This window comes from Aptenodytes patagonicus, chromosome 3, assembly GCF_965638725.1.
Source record: "Aptenodytes patagonicus chromosome 3, bAptPat1.pri.cur, whole genome shotgun sequence".
Lineage (NCBI taxonomy): Eukaryota > Metazoa > Chordata > Aves > Sphenisciformes > Spheniscidae > Aptenodytes > Aptenodytes patagonicus.
Window position 1 is genome coordinate 121062604 of NC_134951.1, and position 14249 is coordinate 121076852.

Below are 14249 nucleotides of genomic sequence, written 5' to 3' on the forward strand. Positions count from 1 at the left end.
GCCCCCCCCGGCGGGCGGCGGCGGCGGCGGGGGGGCGACCGGGCGCCTCGGCCGGGGAACAGCGGGCTGGGGTTCGCGGCGGGGCCGGCCGCGCCCCCCGGCCTGCGGGGTAGGGGCCTCCCCGGGCGTGGGGTGCCGCGCCTTCCCGTCTGGGATCGATCCCCCGCCCCGGTATGGCCCAGCCAGAGCTTTGTTTTTCCCGCTGGTTACGTTTCCTCCGCTCTAAAGGCGGGCGACAAGGAGCTCCCGAGCCCCGCCTCGGGTCTGCTGGTGCCCGGCATCCACGTACCGATCGGGTTTTAAAACGTTTCACAAAGGCCTTTGGCCAGGTGGGTTTGTTCGGAGGGGCGAGGGAGGCAGGCCCGAACGGGAGAGGGCTCTGAACAGTCCCCCTTTAAAAGGAGGACAGGCCTGCGACCGCCGGGGGGCTGGGAGGAGGGAGGCGTAGGAGGACAGCCCGCTCTGCTGCTTATTTTACCACGTACCTTCGTGTCGGGTGAGGGGTAAAAATGGAGGCATTGTAATAAAAATAGGAACAACAGGGGTGGCTGGCAGCGCAACGACATCTATAGCAGAACAGGGCGTCTGCAGGAGTCAAGACCTCTTTTCTCCACGGGCGTTAATACGAAACAATCCCTTTTTGCACTGCCATTGCATCTTTCACCAAAAGCATTTTACAAGCATTAATTAGTCACGTTTCATAACATTCTTTGGGCACAGTAAATACTACTATGCTCATTTTGCTGCTGGGAAACAGGCAGGGAGAGATTGTCACACGCCCGGGATCTCGGAGCAAACGACTTGTTAAAGCTGGAAGAATTCAGAATATCGGAGCCTAGTTTTCTGGTCAATCACTTAAAACAAATTCTTACTGAATATCAAGTTGTATCGCTGGCGTTTTTAGTTGCTTACGCTTTCAGATTTATTCCTAACAAAGTCCTAGCCTTTCCAACACCATCAGAAAGAGCACATCGCTGCAACGCTATACATCATTCTAGACTCGTACACAGAGCGCTGCTAAACCTTGCAAGTCTTAACAGCTCCTTGTAATCAGCTCGGGAATTTAAATCCCCAGTAAATACATATTACCTGCCGTTATTTCATTACAAAGGGCATAGTACAATACATTGACCACAGTTTATCTTCCAACCGGCTCAAAGGACAGGAGGAACAATCCGCAAATGGATCGCGAGATCACTGAAACATCCTGTGCAGGGCAGTGTGTGTAGGACCTCGTCTTCACATGGCAAGCTGGGAAGCGTTACTGCAGCCATCTCGATGTTAATCCCTTCACACGCTGACTTCCACAAGCTGCAAGTCACCAGCCGTGTAAGTATACCAAGGGACTACCGAAATAACCGACGTGAACGGGAGTCTTTCCACTGGACAGCAACAGAACAGAGCTGAATCCCCAGAGGAACTGTAATTGCATGGTCTTGTCCTTCTGCCCCTCCCCCCCCCCCCCCAAGATCATGAAAAGTCACTCATGTTCCACGCATCTTCGTGGTTTTAATATAGTTATGTTCAATTCCTTAAAAAAAGTCAATAAACTGTGCCGACTGTAATTGAAAATATCGAGCATTGGTTAAAAAAGGTTTTGGGTTTCCTGTGCTTTCTTGCATCACTTGTTAGGTAACCACCTCCAGATGAATCTACCACATAAATTACTGTATGTACTGCTTCTGTGGTGGCCATCGTTGAAGATTCTACTTCCCTTTCCCTATTACTTTGTGAATTTGTGAAACAATACCCATTTTGTTTGATGTTTGCCATCAGAAATCCAGCGAATCCTTTGAAACTCTCTCTCCTCTCTCCTAGAGCACAACTCTTGAGACGCGCTGCAGAAGGTGACCAGATGTGCAGGAATATCCCAGGTGACAAACTTCGTTTAGCAGACAGCACGTCATTCTCTGCCGAATACAAAAATTGTTTTTGCAGGGACATTTTTAACATTTGTGCTTTTACTTTTCTCTTCCACAGTGAAACAAAAAGCTCCAACCACCCCAATTCCTTACTCTGTTGTAAGGAATAATGCTTACAGGCCACAGTAAATAGAACTCTGCCACATACGGCGCTGCATAAATGTATCCAGCAAAGTCAGAGCAGACACAGGGACAAAGCAACACCAGCGCAGCTAACTGCGAGACGCAAATTAGATTTACTTCTGAAGTAGGGCACAGGTTAATAAGAGTGTGGGATGCTGTTTCATCTCAGAGAAATAATAGCTTCCGTGTCTGAGAAGAGCATATTTAATCTGTATGACTGAACCAGCAGCGTGGCAGGCATAGCAACCCATGGCTCCAGGCTGGGTGTAAGGGCAGTGCGAAAAGTGGGTCTACTTCAGCTCTGCAGGGAGGTGCAGGGAGGGCTTTCCGCTGCCCATGTTGCAGGCTGAGGTCATCTGCTGCTGTGATGTCATCTGCAGCCGAGTGTCTGCCGGTGTACCTGTTTAACTGGATGAACAGGCTCGGGACCCCTGCCTGGTTTCTAGCTGGGATCGGAGTGATGATGTATAACCCGTGTATCACATTCTGTCCTGTTCCTCCTCCTTCCTTAAGCGGGTTATTCATAGTTTGTCTTGAACACCACGAACCACTGGACGGTCAGAGAGGCCTCGCTTGTCTCTCGCTAGTAGGAGCGTAATGCAAGGAGCAGTATCAGATGCCAGTTAGGGAAACATTATTCATATACCTTCAGGGCTGAATTCTGCCTGTGCCAGTAGAGGCTGATTTTATCCTGTTAGTGAAATCAGCTGCAGAATTTCCTTTGGCTTAGGCTATGGCGCTCTACCAGAGCAGCCCAGGAAAAGCCGTGAGCACAGATTACCTTGAACTGTAATCACCTTCCCCAGTCCTGTCCACCCCCGGGCAGTATCCTGACCCACTAACTTGTGTTTTTGAGGTTGAACGCTGCTGGTTCCTGGTTCCGCTCAGGTGACCTGCCATCCCCTGCTCCCATCTCTCTCCTCCCTAGGCCACAAAAGGCGTGTGCCAGAGGAGGCTCTGGGAAGTGAGGGGACAGGAGGACAGGGGATGGGAGGGAGAGAGAAAGCAAGCTGCAGTGGCTGCAGGCAGGTGTAAGAGGGGAGAGGAAGGAGGAAAAACAGCACAAATGATGGAGGAGGAATGTTACAGCTGCATGAGCTCAGGTTTTGCATTGCAGTACGGAGCCCACATGCCTGCTCTGCCGCGGGGCTGTCAGTGGGACTGTGAAGGTATGACCTGTGTGGATTGCAGCCTGCAGAAAGCAGTGAGCTGCATAGGATTTGTTCTACCTTCCTCTTCTGCCCTTATTTCATATGAAATGGTCAGTATTTTTTAGCTATATAACCATACCACACAGTCACAGGGCAAAGGAAGGTTTCAGGTCCACTCTCTACCACTCTACCACAGTTTTTACCCTGAAAATGTCTTTCCCCCGTGTAACAGTTTTTGAACCAAAGGTAGGGGGAATCGGGCTTCTGACCCAGTACTGCCTCCCCATAAAGCTGTCATGTTAGCACAGCAGTATTCAGGTATCATTCGGCTCCTGCCAGTGTGCTTTTCCCAAGACTATGTATAAAATCAGAAGAAAACAATTTGGGTGTTTATTTCCCCTCCTGCCTTCCTCTGCTCTTCCTTTCCGCTCCCACTTCTCAGTGTCTGATCCATGTAGTGAGAAGCTCGCAGGCTAACAGATGCACAACAGCCACGCGGAGAAGGTCAGGAACCAGGAATAAACAACAGCAAGCTGAGACGTTGCAACTGACTTGATACCGGGAGTGCTGGGGAACAAACACTGATTTTAGCTTATCAATAGCAGCATGTCTCTCTCGTATTGCTCACAATCCTCCCATGTATTTAATCTCTCTGCAGGACTTGTCAGCTACCAATGTTTTTCTGACAATATAACCAGTCCATTTCTGATGTGCTGGCAGCACACCTAAAATGGTGTTAGCAAATTCTTCTCCTTATTAATTCTTGATTGAGGAAGTAAAGGGCAAAGGAGAAGTTGCTGATGGACCTGTGGTATCACTGGGAGGGACAGAACAAATGAACCCACACTCAGGTGTAGTCTGATGTCAGAAAAACAGAAGTGGAGAGGAAAAAGCTATTCTGGAACCGTTTAAAAGAGCTGGTCCACTATCACACATTGCTTCTTACAGGAGGGAGGTAACCAGATGGTGTAATGGATCTTACCGGTCTGTAAATCACCAGGAAACAGCTGATGTACAGCTCTACCTCTCATTTTTGCCTCATACGGCCTGTGCTTTCACATCCTGCAGTGAGGGGAACGGAGCCAGAGGTTTCATGTTGGTTCCAATCACAGGCAGAAGCTAAGCAGATACAGGCAGGGTGAAGTGTCAAGAGCACTTGGTGGATGTGAAGGGATAGCAGGATGCTCGGAGAGCAGATGTCCAACTCTGGTGAGCTAAATCTCTTTTGGGAAACTCCTAGAAGGAGCCCTAACACCTTATTCTGGTTCCTTTCTTCAGAACCCAGGTCCAGTTTACTTCAGTACTGTTGTGAGCACGTGGGAGTTTTTGTGTCAACTGTCACCCAAGTTTGAAGTAGAACATTATTTTGAGCAGGACATGAAACACTCTGATGAGCTGGCTACCTATTAACTTTGAAATCTTTCTTTACTTTTTACTTTACACCGTCGCCACGTTCAGATCTTGATTTCCCAACCTTCTGCAAAACTGACAATACCACATTTTGTATTGCATGAGTAGCCACGGAGGAAGCAGAGGGGTTTGGTAGCTGGGGCTTTTGTTACTAGTGGAAGCAGTGTAACACTGCAAGCTTAGGACAGTAACTGAATGCATTTGTTAAAATCATAGAAAAAAAATAGGTTGGAAGAGACACCAAGAGATGATCTAGTCAGTTCCTCTGCTTCAGTTTATCTATTTCAATCCCGATAGTGATATTCTTGAAAATGTCCAGAAATGACAATTCCACTGTTCCCACAGGCCATTTATGACAGCACCCACAAGAAAGGTAAAAAAAGCTCAGTGGTAAGATGATTCCAAGGATAAATTAAGCAGCTTAGGCTTTTATTTAAGGTTGCTGGTGAATTCAGTACACTTTACTTCATCTGTTATATCCTGGGGATCTTTTTAATCATAATCTTCAGTGCCACAAGAGATAAAGAAGACAGAGCTCAAGCTACTATGCTGAGCTTCCGTGGCTCTATGCCAGCTGAGGATCTGGCCTGTTTGTTGTTTTTATACTGGCAGCTCAGACTCTGGGCCACAACTGCGCAGCAGGAGGTTGGACTCTCAGGTTGCCGTCTCCTGAGTGCCTGATGTCCTGCTTGCAGCACCCGTTTCCTTCTAGTAAATGAACCCTTTCTTACTGATGCAGACCTTGGTTGACTGCCACATAGACATTGGGGCGGAGGACTGCTGGAAAGCACACTTGAAAAGGGCCCAGAAACATCAGGAAGTAAGAACACAGGGGTTTGCTTAACTGGGGATCATAGTACTCTCCACAGATACTGCCAAGGGCTATCTTCCACCTCTGACTCATACATTTTGCAACCCAGCGGAGATAGCAGGGTAGTGCACCATGGAATTTGGTCGCTCTGCTCTTTGCCTAGGTATCTATTTGCTTAAGAGTTTGATTCATCATACCAGTTATCATCTAAATGCTCTGGCATGTATTCATCCAGCTGGACTGGCATCTCCCTGCTTGGCACAGGATGTTATGCAACACTGACAGTGACTTAATACTGTAGGTTGTTTTATTGGTTTTTGCGGGTGGTTTTGATACCAGGGTTCTGGAAGGGAGTTTCACTCTGTTAAGCTGAAAAGCTTGTATTTTCTTAATATGTCTATGGCATCCAGAAGTGGCAAAAGGATACGTTTCTAATGAAAAACAGCAAATCAAATCAGTGGCTGTACTTTCATCTTTCCTTCTACTGTCTCACCCCTCTTCTTCAATACCAGCCTTTGTGCCATTATTCTCTCTTCTGACCTCTTCCTTTTCCAAAAACTTTCTTCTCAATTTTTCTTTGTTCATGATCCTCTTCTGTTTGCTCATCCTTTTTACACACCTGCCTTGCACAGCATGTTCCATACTTTGTGTGTTGCACACTTAGGGGGGTTGCAACGTGTGATTCAACAACAGAATGCCCCCCTTGTTTCATGGCCTGACATCGATGATACCATTTTACACTTTCCATGATCGACATTTTGAATTTCTTTCTCACTGTTCTTTGTGCTTTTTCATCTTTCCTTGCCCCTTGGCGTTTTGTTCTCTCCCTAGTCATCCCTTGTAAGCTCCATCTAACTTTGCTTGGGGCATTCATTAGCAGGCTTGTGAAACCGCTTGCATGTGCATGTACGATTTAGCTGTGTGTCAGGAGACAGTGTCTCAGACCTCTACAATGGCATTTGGGTCTGCTATTGCATATTAGACTTTCTTCTGGAATTATCTGTTTTCACGGTGGCTACAAATGCAGAGAAAGGAGGAGCCAGTTCCCACACTACCCAGAACAAAGGCACATCTTCATGAGGAAAGGACAACCAACTTTTGCCAGGCCCCACGGGCACTTTCCTCTCCCCACACAGGATTAATCTGGAGTCCTGCCAAGGCAATGGTTGGATGCACAGTTTGAGAAATACTGTTACAGCTCAAAGATGCAGTACTAACTAGACCCCCAAAACACAGCACTTACCGATCTTTTCAGTGCTTGGGCCTCCGCAGCCTTCTAAGCACAAATACAACTCTGTGTTTTTCTTGTCCATACTTTCTTTTTGGTTTCCTGCTATATTTCATGCCTAAAAATGGCAACAGGCAAAGAATCAGTCAACAAGGCCACTTAAGTCTACCCAAAGCTCTAAATGAAACCTCTCTTTGATGCTGTATCTTTCTGTAAAGAGGTGCATTTCAACTCAATGAGTTTTACTTTGTTAAGTATTATGGGATTTGGGGAGATTTGAAAATAAGCTTACATAATTGGTTTATCCTATCAGAGTAATGTTGATAACTGCATACCTTCCTTGGCTGGCAGACTAAACTTGGAGTAGTCATACACTAAATTAAACTAACAATCAACAGAAAACCAGATGGATTCATCTTTTATTATTGTTATTCAGCATGAATCCTTAAATGTAACAAAAGCTCAAGGAAAAAAGCTCAGGCTCTGGATCTGTTAAGAGTCAAATGCCTTCATCTTCATCCTAACACAGGACAGACAGAACTAACTGAGGCTAGCTTACAGACCTGTCATTGATAACCTTTATTTAAAATCCTTCAGATGTCAGTTCAGGATTAGGTATTATCCCTATTATTTCAGACAGAAGCTCCTAATTTTTATCATTTGTATCATACGAGGGTACACCACTACAGTCCTGTGAGGAGGATGGTACAGATCAGTTTAATAAAGTCTTTGAAGAAGCAAAGAACTGTCTTTGAACGGTGAAATACAGTGAATTTGGTAGCAGATTTTGAAAAAATAAAATTAATAAAGGCTTCATTCTGCTTAAAACATTAATTGGTGAATTCAAGTGGTAAAGCTCTGCATAGTAGTAAAGCCAATATGAGAAGCAAGCATTCAATGGGTTCTTTAGTCCACAAACGGTAAGGAACCTAGTTTCTGCTTTATTGAAATACGTACATTTATAGGCTTCAACAAATAGGCAATACATCCTATTTTACACAACTTATAACCTGCAAATTTTGAAGACCCATCTGTGAGTGAAAATGAATACAGACATGAACCCTTTATCTGGATTGTACAAAGGCAAAATTAGGAAATTACACTCAGGATTCAGCTAAGTGTGGAAAATTTTCCATGCAATTCAAAGTTTTAATGCTTGGGTGAATTTGTTTTCCTTCTCTCAGTTTCTTGCTCTCTTCTTCCTCCCTCCCTCTCTCCTTTCTTTTTGCCTTTTTTTATTTTTTTTAAGATTGCACTGTATCTGCACTGACCTGGTACACCTATCCATACTATTTAGACACACAATCTAAATAAAGCAAGAAACTCTTAAATTCCATAGAGGCGTTTCATTTTCAAGCTAAGAGGCAGCAACATTTAATTACTAGCAGGCTAATCCTGCAATCATTATTCGCTGGAACCACTCAACACAATGGAAGGGTGCTAAGTTGATTCTAAATGACATTGTGTAATGACTGACAAACTTAAAAACCAAACAAACATGAAAGCAAGGGCATTAAGATACAGGACCCATCATTGCTGAAATGTGGTAGAAAAGCATGATTCAAGACTAAAATATCCACAGTGGAAATTAATTTTTCTTTTTTGTTTTTGTTCATAAGGCACACCATGTTAAATTCCAAATTCTGTATTTAGATGTTTAATTTATTTTAGATCTAGACTGATTTCCAGGTATACCAAAATGTTTCTCCCAGATCTCAAAAGACTGCTTACCACTGTAGGTGAGGGATGACCAATCTGGCCTATTAGTCACCTATGGATTTTCTTGTAAGATGTATTCTTCCATGGCTGGGAGGGTTGTTGCACTAATTCATCAATGCAATCCTTTTCCTGAGACCAACCACAGTAGGAAATGGCACTGATGAAGGAGCTCCAGTTTCTCCCTAAAAGCAAACAAAAGAAGAGAGGACAGATATATAATTTCAGAAGCTAAGCTATAAATTCACCACTAAGAAATTAAAAAAACCTATTTACATTCCACTGGCTATTGTGGTGAAAAGTAATTACAAAGAATGTTATTCAAGATAGGGTACTGAAATTATTTGCTCCTTTTACCTTAAGAAAAAAAAGCTATTTAAAGATCAAGTAATTTATAGTTAAATGCAATCACTCCCTACACACTGCATGCATTGCCTATGTTCATTAACTAATGAGATTCTTTTTGTACCGTGCAAAAAAAGGTCACATTTTGAATACATGAGATTAACTATTCAAATTCGGCTGTTATCTAACACAATATTGCCCCATGTAATATTCATTCCATAGCTGGGGATTTACATCCAAATACAAAATCTGCTAGAATACATGGTTCAAAAGACATAGTAATATCATATCTAAATCAAGAGCATCAAAAAGCGGGGTGGGGCAGAAAGCCACAGAGACTTATTATGTGAGATAGCACTTCAAGAAAAAAAAAAATCAGGACAACTACATTTGCTTTCCTATTTGGTATCCACAAGAGATCCCCATGGAAGGGATATAGCATACATGGGAACAAGAGTTGCAGCTTCCGCTGTGATGATTTTTTGTCCCTTTTCGTTCCAATACTATGGTTCAGAAAGGGCAATGGACTACTGTGCGTTTCGTCAACATGTAATTAACAATATCAGAGACCCCAGCCTCCCTCGTTAATTCAAAACAGTCCACCTGATTTTTTCTAGAGTATGCCCATGGACTAATTTAGCACTTGGCAAATTGAATGACCACCCCACTCAGAGCAGCTATTTTGGGAGGCACCCAGTTCTACAAAACTATGAGGCCATACTCTCCCCCAAATCCTACTTTGAGTAGTTATTCAAAAATGTGCAAAATAATCATCCCCCTATTTTAGTGGTTACATTTTATGCTCCATGTCATAAACCGGAAAGATTACTGAGGAGGACTCAGCCTATCTAAAATTAAGAGGACAAGGGGAAACTGCAGTGGCAACATGTAATGTTGTGATGCAACCACGAGAGTGGAGAAAGCTAACGACCTCTGTAACCACTTTCAATTCATGGATATGACAAAACCTGTGACAGATCTTTCTTATAAAAGTGGAAGCGAGGCATCTTCATTTTCTTTTGGTGGGCAGTCACTGTACATGATAAAAAGAGCTACATAAAATGACCTGTGGATACAGCATTTAGTCCAGCCATAGCTTTTTCAGTCCCGATAAACCCATTAAACTGAGCCAGAAATGACTCATTCTTCTCAATAACATTGCTCCAAACCAATTGGCTGCAGAGAACCAAGATACTGGCCTACGATAGCAAGACAGAAGAGAGTGTTCCAAGAAAGTTCCAACTATACCTTTATGTTCATTGCAATTATGCCCAGTTCAAACACATTTCGTCTACTTGCTGGACTATATCCTGAAGGACAGCCTGGTATGCATCCAATGAGAGACAGGCCCTGAAAGAAATATAATGGGACACATGTAGTTTGTCTCATAAGAAATGTCTATTAAATGTTTAAGGCAAGGTTGATCTTAATATCCACCGCTTGCTTAATAACCGAGATTGATAAAAGGGAATGACAGGATAAAAATGCTGCACTTTGCCCTTCATTGTATCTAGACATATATGAAAGTCACCCAGTACTTTAGACTCCTTCCCACAGTCGAGCCAAAAGCTAAGTGTTCAAGGCAGAACTGAACTGTAGGGAATGATCCTCCATTTTTATGACAAGATTCCTGTTGGCCTTTCCATCCATTTCAGTTAGGCTCCACACATATACAACCCATTTGGCAACAGTGTTCTTAACAATCCATTTACATTTTTAATTAGTTTATTGTAAAGCTTAATTACTGTAGTTAACTTTTTTTTAGAAACGCTATTGATATAAAAACGGAGACTAAACCAATATCACGACCAGTAAGTTTCCTGTTCACTGAAAGGGTAGTAATGGCTGACACAATCTGCTTGTGCCTCCCAACACAATCGCAACCAGCTCAGATAAAGACGTTCCCTTTCATTATAGCAGCACTTGTATGGACACTGTAATGCTTACAGAAACTTAGTTCAGCAGCAGTTTGCCATCTAAAGCAAGCAAAAGTTGTATATAAAAACTAGGAACTGTAACACCTTGGTTTCACTTTTGTTTCATAGTTACAACACTGCAACTGTGAAGCTGCAATCTGAAAAGGCTCCATCTAACTTCTGTATAGAAGTCTCTGTAGACAAGCTTGCAAATAGGTCTCCCAGGAATATATTCTGATTAAGAAGGGAAGAAAAATGATACATCGATGGGCTATTCATTTAACCAGATCGGCACAAATATGCCACCTGAGAGGAATCTACTCATCTTAACCAGCAATTTAAATACCAGAGATTTTAAAAGTGTGGCCGTTAACTCTGAAAAAAAATAGGAAAAGTGACCAAACAAAAAGAAGACATTTGAAGTTGGACTTTTGAACTTGTGTAAATGAGATGTATGAAGGAGAGTAAGGACAGGTAGGGAACCTCCAAATTTTGTAGGGTGTTCAGGATCTTTTGGGGGACTGCAGCCTGCTTCCCTGGTAAGCTAAGTCTGAAAAATGTTGGTCTGAAAGGTCCATGTTCCTTCCACAAGCTAGAAAAGCAGGGAGCGAGTTTTACTCTTTCCAAAAGGTATTGAAGCAACTGCTTTAGCGTGTGCAGAAAGAGAGTGACTTACAGTTTCCTGGCGGGCTGCAATCACATGCCACCCCTCCAACACTACAGAAGGAGATCGCATGCTGAATAAACCTTAACTCCTCTAATTGAAGTTTGAGGTAAATGGCCTTCTGCATGTAAAAAGCCACTCCTGTAGCATTCTATATCAACAGCTGGGGGAGAAAGGAGGGAAAAAGGGAACTTTCAGTGGTTTGATTTGATCTAATGCATGTAAAAAAAACCTCTTTGTTTTCTAAAGAATGCTGTTCTACAACAAGATAGCAATGGATTGTAAATTACTGGATGTAAAGAGAAAAATTTGATATATATTATACTAGCAATTTATGCTGCTTGCATTAAATAATAAAAAATGCATCCCTTTACTGATTTTTATACAGAATATTATCATATTCTGGCAGAACAAAGTACATCAGCTGAGAAGCTATCTCACAGTGTGTGATGTCTAGTATCTCTGCCAATATTAGCTTTATGGACCAAGTAATAATATTATGTTAATAACTGCTGATTGCTATTTGTGTACCAGACTGTTCCAATACCATGGTGATGAGCATGCTGTTGGTGTCTGGAACAGATGGACAGAACACAAGAGATATTTGCCTTGATTTTAAGACAAATAGGATTACCTGTTTCATTAATAGCGCTACATGAAAGCACAGACAAAAACACATGATTCTATCTCCATCTCCAGTAACTGACAGGAAGAAAAAGTGCACATTTATAAAGACACACATTGGATGCAACAAACAATTTACCCTAACTTTCAGGGAGAGCAAATCTTTGAATCACTTGTAAAGCCAATGCAGCTGCTTTATGCTATTAAGAGTAGAAACAAAATTCACCACCTCGCTGTCAGCAACATAGCTCCTTCGCAGTTCTCTGCAAAGGCAATACCTCAGGCGGGAGATGAGGCAATTGCCTGCATCCTGCCCAACACCACTGATTCCCTACCTGCTGATTTAAACACCCCTTACAAAGAAGAAGTCGCAACAGCTTTCCATCATTTCTGGAGAAGAGAACTGAAAGAACAATGAACACCACTTCACCTCATCTTTTTGATATGACAAAGAAACAGGGGGAAAAGTACACTTCAATTCCACTATGTTGTTTCTTAAGCACTACCGCCAGATAGTCACTTTATTCTGCACTCTCTCATTCTTTCACAGAAATGAGGAAGAAAGACCAAGAGACAAAAGAAGAGGGAAATATTTTCCCTGTAGGTTGTGCAGTTCTGTTTAGAATTAAGCCTGTGATATTGGGAAAAAATGATCTCGTGGCAATCTCATACACAATACAAGATACGATGCCGCATACTATTGACAAACTGTTTTTGAATGACTGAAAGAGCAGTTATGTGGGGAAGAGAGCTCTGACACAGAGCACTGGGATCATAACAATAACAACTCCTTTCCTATCTCAGTGAAAAGCCAATAGAGGAAACTGGAATCTACTGCTTTCATATAAGAGCTGCCAATTTCCCACTGGTATCAGAAGCCAGTCATGTTTGGAAAGGAAATGACCTATTGCTGCATGGCAAAGCTAGCAGGTGCAGATGGCACGTGAACAACTTTCCCAATCACTCATCTGCCAAGGTCACAAAACAGAAAGTACAAATGGTTTTAAGGACAATCATTCAGTTCCTGCCAGGTCATCCACAGATTCTGAAAGCACTTTATTCAATTTGGCATCCGAAAAGGTTTGAAATAAAGCCACCAATGTAGGTGAGATGTCAGATCACTGCAGTGAGATATTCCCCCCTCCCAACACACATGAACAAAATTCTATAAATTACATATGTCAACAAGCACTAGCATACACTGAAGCACCACAATCATTCAAACGAACACAGTGGCAATGCCTTGTCTTTAAATTTAATCACTTGTTAATGCAGCCAGAAATTTTGTTCAAAAGTGTCTGCTTCTCCTGCAGCACTGTCTGGCCTGCAGACAACTTCAGAGTGTCAGACTGCAGCAGAGCTGTGTGAAAGGAGCCGCTAAGCACCACTGCTAACGCTACCAAAGCGAGCATGGATGGTCTCACTGCGTGGCCGTGTAGTGTGTCTCTGGATGAAAGGAGCAACAATTCATGCAAAGTGCTGAAAGTCTTAGGAAATGAGATTTAGCATGCAGCTTCTGCTGAACATGTCAAGCAAGGTCAGCATTGTGGAAGGCTGTTAACCATGGTGTAAGCAGTAATGCATGGTGATGGCAGTAAGCATCAAATCCTCAGAACTAAAATGAGAAAACTTTATGCCACGCTTTTACTTTCCATTCCCTTTTTACTGGCAAATAACACCCATCTACATCTGTCCAAGGAATCATGTCATACCACTACAAACATAAAGTGATTTTGAGTATGTCCCCATTCACATCTGAAATACACAGCTTGAGAAAATAACAGGAAATAGCAGAGCAAAGACTGTTTCCAAGAACCACAGAGCCAAATCAGCACTTTGTTCTTAGTGGGTAGATTAAAAAATCTTCTCTGCTGCTCTGTGGAGCAGGGTGAAATATAGCAGAATGACTTATATTTCTGCAGAGCTTTGCATTTGCAAATACTGACTGCATTAACTGCAGTAACAAAAACAGGTTGGATAGGCTAGTTAGAGTGGAATTAATTTGAAAGCTAAGCATTGATAGCTGCACATACAAGACAGCATCCCTTCCTCCTTCTGAGGGACGAGTTCCTCTATCCTGAAATGGGTATCAAAGATGCCTGTTTCTCTTTATTGACTATTGGCCATTTGCTGAGAGAAACTGGCTGGAATTTAGGGTGTGATTCATTTTACTTTGTCAATTACTTCTGAGCTCTCTTCAATAAGAAAAGCAAAGCTGTGAACAATACCATCGTGGGACTCCATCTTTATTGTCTCAATAATTCAGTCTATTCATTTTCATTGGGAAAAAAACAGACTTTCCATGCTTTGGCACTAAATTTTTAGCCTGGGTTCTAGAA

General features: G+C 42.8%; 1 long non-coding RNA gene across 2 annotated transcripts; it reads left to right on the forward strand.

The window, feature by feature from the left end:
- Positions 1 to 111: 111 nt before the first annotated feature.
- Positions 112 to 11630, forward strand: LOC143158713 (uncharacterized). 2 transcript variants are annotated; one of them, XR_012995052.1, is made up of 4 exons: positions 112 to 329; positions 1161 to 1329; positions 1819 to 1874; positions 10752 to 11630. It is a non-coding gene; the product is annotated as an uncharacterized LOC143158713 (long non-coding RNA). The 2 variants fall into 2 exon arrangements; XR_012995051.1 differs by lacking the exon at positions 112 to 329 and having other exon boundaries at positions 981 to 1329.
- The last annotated feature ends 2619 nt before the right edge of the window (positions 11631 to 14249 follow it).